The sequence below is a fragment of the Dioscorea cayenensis genome, chromosome 7 (genome assembly GCF_009730915.1).
Source record: "Dioscorea cayenensis subsp. rotundata cultivar TDr96_F1 chromosome 7, TDr96_F1_v2_PseudoChromosome.rev07_lg8_w22 25.fasta, whole genome shotgun sequence".
NCBI lineage: Eukaryota > Viridiplantae > Streptophyta > Magnoliopsida > Dioscoreales > Dioscoreaceae > Dioscorea > Dioscorea cayenensis.
Window position 1 is genome coordinate 4128326 of NC_052477.1, and position 6478 is coordinate 4134803.

At 23.6% G+C, this 6478-nt stretch overlaps 1 long non-coding RNA gene across 1 annotated transcript; it reads right to left on the reverse strand.

Moving 5' to 3' along the window:
* Positions 1–944: 944 nt before the first annotated feature.
* On the reverse strand, positions 945–1886 carry LOC120264361. Its single transcript, XR_005537410.1, has 2 exons — positions 1837–1886; positions 945–1183 (listed from the first exon to the last, which is right to left on the reverse strand). It is a non-coding gene; the product is annotated as an uncharacterized LOC120264361 (long non-coding RNA).
* Positions 1887–6478: the final 4592 nt, after the last annotated feature.

Genomic DNA, 6478 nt, shown 5'->3' on the forward strand with positions numbered 1-6478 from the left:
GGGTTCTAATGGAGACCCAAATACCAATAAACCACTTGGTTGTTAGCCCCCAAAAAATAAAAGTCGATCCCTTTAGAGGGTGTTTGTTTTGGTGGATTTGAAAGTCATGGGAGTTGGAATTACATGATTTATCCAAATCATGTGTTTGGTTTGGGGGATTTAAAAAAGATGTTGTAGTTGGAAATACTTTATCAATGGTTTTGAGTGAATTTGGAACTACACCCAAATTGGGTGTAGTTCCAACTCCATGATTTGGAACTCCAACAAGTAACTATTTTTCATAATATTTGATAATATATAAAACTAGTGACTATCTTATAAAATATTAAATAAAATATATTATAGTTTAATTAATATATTAGTAGTATAATATATAATTGATATATTATATTAAATTAATTATTTAAATAAATAAATAATATATTATATTTTATTATAATAAATTAAGTATATAATAATAATTATATTAATTATTTATAATATTTGAAATTTGAATTTATATTTACATAAAATAAAATATAGATTTTATGATATATATTAATTATTTATAATATCAGGGTAGGGGTAACCCCACCATGTGTGACCATAACATGTAATCCAGAAAAAAATACAGCAAACTAAACACATGTTTTCCAAATCCAAATTTACAAATCCCTCCAACCAAACACAAAATTATGTGATCCAGTATTACAAATACATCCAACCAAACACTGGATTTGACTCTCCTGAATTTTCAAATACAAGAATTTGTAAATACAAATCCACTGCATTTTCAACTACATCCATCCAAACGCCCCTAGTGAATTTGCAAAAATACTGTCAACCTTATATAGTTAGAAACAAAAAAAAATAGGAAGAACAACCAATATTGGTGTAGGAATTTTTATATTTGAAGTGTATTTACCCAGTACATATTCAATCAGAAAATGAGAAAGTCCACCAGATTGTACAAATTTTCTTTCTTTCTTCTGCCTATTATTCGGAATAACATTATAGAATAACACAATAACAAATATATCAAGACTTATTATTGAGCAGCAGCAGTTATTCCTACAATTTAGGTAAAGTAGAAGCTCCTTTATTGTACATGGCTCCAATGTATCTTTATGGTTTGTGTATTTACATTTGGGGAGGCAAATCTCAAATTGCAACTTGGGCTGCTGCAAGTCTAGCAATAGGAACCCTGAAACAAATGATGAAGAAACAATGAGGATGAATAAACCAAAATGTGAAAACAACCAGAAGTGAAGCTAAATATAAAACAGGTAGACAAATGTTCTTTTGATATTTAACAATGCAAAATGAACATCAATGACTTGCCATTCTCAGATAATTTCACCACTTCTTGTTAATATATGAGTAAGTGTTATGTTCTTGCAGAATATCTGCACTAATTAGTTTATGCCCATCTATTTGGATGATTGATCTCAAATCAAAAGCACTGTTTATGGGCAAAAATCAAAAAACATTTTACTTATTACATTTATTTAACCAAAAAAAAAAGAAAAGAAGAAATTCTTGCTGATTTTTTCTCTATGGGACAAGTGTAAGGGTTCAAGCATCCTTCCAACTGGATGATAAGTTGCCCATTGGTAATGATCTTCTTCTTTCAATATTCATATAACAATCTTGAATTCACTGACAGATTTAGAGCATTAGCTCAGACAAGGTTTTCCAAATCTAAGGTAATGACAAATGACGAGGAACACCATGCATTAGTTATATACACAAGTGATGATTAATAAGGCCTCCTAATGCTAAATCTAAAATGCAGCATAAGTACATGGAAAATGAATCCCCAAGTTCGGATTATAAAGCAAACAAGACAGAGATAACCTGAAGGAAGAACATGAAACATAGTCCAATCCAGCCTTTGCAAAAAAGGCGACTAAAGATGACTCTCCGCCGTGCTCACCACAAATTCCCACCTATCTCACACAAACTCAATTGAATTATTGTTCAAGGAGAAAAGCAAAAAGAAATTCAGAGATACAGCTGATCTTCACATGAGCACTAAATAAAATTCTTAACATGCATAATTAGATAAGGTGTGCCTTTAGGTCAGGCCTAGTTCTCCGTCCTCTCTTTGTAGAAATATTTACAAGCTGATTCACTCCTCTAGAGAGGGATGATTACTAATCCCAACGCACACCCATGTTTGGGTGTGCATTGGATTCTTTAATTACCCTCCATGGGGTGATGTTATCACCCCATGGAGGGTTATCATCATTCCCCCCAATTTAGGGGGAATGAGGGGGAGGGAGGGGGTAAAATGGACATCTTATGTCCATTTTACCCTCTATATATAATATATATATATATATATATAATATTAATATTAAAATAATTAGTTTATAAATTAAATAAATAAATATTTGGAGGTAATGACCATTTTTTCACAGGAAATTTTTATTTTACCCTAATCCAATTTATTTGTATTAAACAATATTAATTTAATTAGTAATTAGAATAATTAATTTCAATGATTATTAAATGAAGATATGTTATTTAAATATTTAATTCATACATTAAAATTAATAAATGATATTTATAATATTTATAATTATTAATTAATTAACCGATTAATTATAATAATTAAATCATAAAAGTGAGAAATTTAATTAAATATTTAAACATAATTAAATATTTTTATAACTAAAAATTGATTAATTTAATTAGTTAAGTATCAATAACTAACATGAATAATACAAAAATATTGTTATAAATAAAAATTATTATTATTAAACAAAAAAACTCACTATATTATTTAGTATTATTTGTTTATATTAATGGCACAAAGCGTAATTACGCACTATCTTCTTCTGGGCTCATTTCGTAATAAATTACTTATCTATTTTTCTTTCCAGTGAATTACTCTCTCAACGAAACAGCTTTCATTCACTATCCCTCCCCAAAATTTTCATTTCCTTCTCTGCTAAAAAGCTTTTCATTCCCCAGTTCACATCCAGAATCGGACCCTTAAAGTATAACATGATAAGCAACATCAATTCATGGTATAATAACTAAAAGTATAAACTAAAAATTTAAAAATAAAAATAAAAATAAAATTTTCATTTATAATAACTAATAGTATAAACTAAAAAAATTAAGAATAAAAATAAAAATAAAATTTTAATTTATAATAACTAAAAGTATAAAATAAAAAATTTAAGAATAAAAATAAAAATAAAATTTTAATTTTAAAATTTTATCAATTTTAAAATTTAACATACTCCTACATGTTAAGTTTTTTAAAAAATTTAAAATAATTTAAAATATAAAAAAAATTATAATAAAATATAATATGCTTAATTTTAAATATCATAAAATTTATAATAAACAAAATACGCTTATATTTTAAAAATATAATATGAGTTTTAAAAAAATTTAAATATTAAAATATATATATTTTTAAAAAAATTTAAAAATCAAAATCTATTTTAAGAAAAGTCCACATGGCTACAAACGAATTAATATATATATATATATATATATATATATATATATATATATATATATATATATATATATATATATATATATATATATTTCATGTTCATTGCATCCTTATTTGCCATATCTCACATACGGATGATTTGAAAATAATTTTAAATATCACAAAAATTATAATAAAATATAATATGCTTAATTTTAAATATCATAAAATTTATAATAAATAAAATACGCTTATATTTTAAAAATATAATATGAGTTTTAAAAAAAAAATTTAATATTAAAATATTTATATTTTTAAAAAATTTTAAAAATCAAAATCTATATATATATATATATATTTCATGTTCATTGCATCCTTATTTGCCATATCTCACATACGGATGATTTGAAAATAATTTTAAATATCAAAAAAATTATAATAAAATATAACATGCTTAATTTTAGATATCATAAAATTTATAATAAATAAAATACGCTTATATTTTAAAAATATAATATGAGTTTTAAAAAATTTTAAATATTAAAATATATTTTTTTAAAAAAAATTTTAAAAATCAAAATCTATATATATATATATATATTTCATGTTCATTGCATCCTTATTTGCCATATATGATTTGAAAATAATTTTAAATATCAAAAAAATTATAATAAAATATAATATGCTTAATTTTAGATATCATAAAATTTATAATAAATAAAATACGCTTATATTTTAAAAATATAATATGAGTTTTAAAAAATTTGAAATATTAAAATATATATATTTTTAAAAAATTTTAAAAATCAAAATCTATTTTTAGAAAAGTCCACATGGCTACAAACGAATTAAAATATATATATATATATATATATATATATATATATTTCATGTTCATTGCATCCTTATTTGCCATATCTCACATATGGATGATTTGAAAATAATTTTAAATATAAAAAAAATTATAATAAAATATAATATGCTTAATTTTAAATATCATAAAATTTATAATAAATAAAATACGCTTATATTTTAAAAATATAATATGAGTTTTAAAAAATTTTAAATATTAAAATATATATATTTTTAAAAAATTTTAAAAATCAAAATCTAATACGCTTATATTTTAAAAATATAATATGAGTTTTAAAAAATTTTAAATATTAAAAAATATATATTTTGTAAAAAAAGTTTTAAAAATCAAAATCTATATATATATATATATATATATATATATTTCATGTTCATTGCATCCTTATTTGCCATATCTCACATACCGATGATTTGACAATAATTTTAAATATCAAAAAAATTATAATAAAATATAATATGCTTAATTTTAAATATCATAAAATTTATAATAAATAAAATACGATTATATTTTAAAAATATAATATGAGTTTTAAAAAATTTTAAATATTAAAATATATATATTTTTAAAAAAATTTAAAAATCAAAATCTATATATATATATATATATATATATATATATATATATATATATCATGTTCATTGCATCCTTATTTGCCATATCTCACATACGGATGATTTGAAAATAATTTTAAATATCAAAAAAATTATAATTAAATATAATATGCTTAATTTTAAATATCATAAAATTTATAATAAATAAAATACGCTTATATTTTAAAAATATAATATGAGTTTTAAAAAATTTTAAATATTAAAATATATATATATTTAAAAAAAATTTTAAAAATCAAAATCTATTTTTAGAAAAGTCCACATGGCTACAAACGAATTAAAATATATATATATATATATATATATATATATATTTCATGTTCATTGCATCCTTATTTGCCATATCTCACATATGGATGATTTGCGATGAATACATCCACAACAACATCAATTATTGCTTTTATACTCATAGTAAATAATTCTAATCTTTTATTTCCACTCTTGATCTATGCAGGTTCCTTTATTGTTCTCTTTTGCTAAAGTTTTTTTTTTTTGTTCTAGTTGGTGCTTGTTTCACTTTTGTTGTCATGCTATTTTTATTTCAATTAAATATGATTTAGCCGTCCTTATAAAAATAAAAAAAATTTCTAATGAATATTTATAAAATTTAATGGCCAAAATTTACAATGCATAAAAAATGATTATTTAAATATATAATTTCAACCTCAACAATACCCTCTTCCCGCCATTTACTTTAGCTTCTGTGAAGCAAACTTAACAAGTAAGTTTTCCCCATCTTGACCAAGAACTTCATTTGTTGTCATCGTCGTTCAAGAGGGTATAAATATATGATTTCATTTGTGAATATGATGTTGAATCCAATAAAGTTTACAGTGTTTTCTTGAAAAAAAAAAAAATTTATTAGCATGTGTGCTCCGTTCAACCTGGGATTATGGTACCTGTCATAATGATTATATCTACAACCTGCAGCAAATTCTTTAGATCTAATTTGGTACATAATTTTTTGGTTTTATTTAGTTAAACTTTGCTTGCGTAATGTGCAGATTTGTGACAGAAATATATTGATCTTGTGGAAATCTCTGAGAACAAAAGGATTTTGGAAACATGGCCATATTGATGTCTCCACAAGCCACTGGCAAACTCACTAGTTCTTCAACAATTATCAGCAGAAAAAGGAGTCTAGAATCTGCAACCACTGTCAAGGAATTCAGTATTGAAAAAACAGAGAGGATGGACCCTGCCAGAAAGAAACAATGCCATCTTATCTTGAAGAAATTAATGGATCTAGCACATGATCTTCTTCCGAAACACTTGGACTTGAGTAAAATAGAACGGAAACTCGATTGTGGAGCCTATCCTAATACCTCTCAGTTTGCATCAGATGTTAAACTAGCGCTTGCTAGTCCTACTCTCCCAGCTGATGAAATCCATATCAAAGCAAAAGAACTGAATGACTTATTTGATGAAAGTTGGGACAAACGGAACAAGTGGTGGATTGATATGCCTAAACTTCCACCAGACAAGAAGCAGAAGGTATATTGGATTTGCTGACCACAAGCATTATTCTTATTATTCTTCAATCAATGATACAAGTTC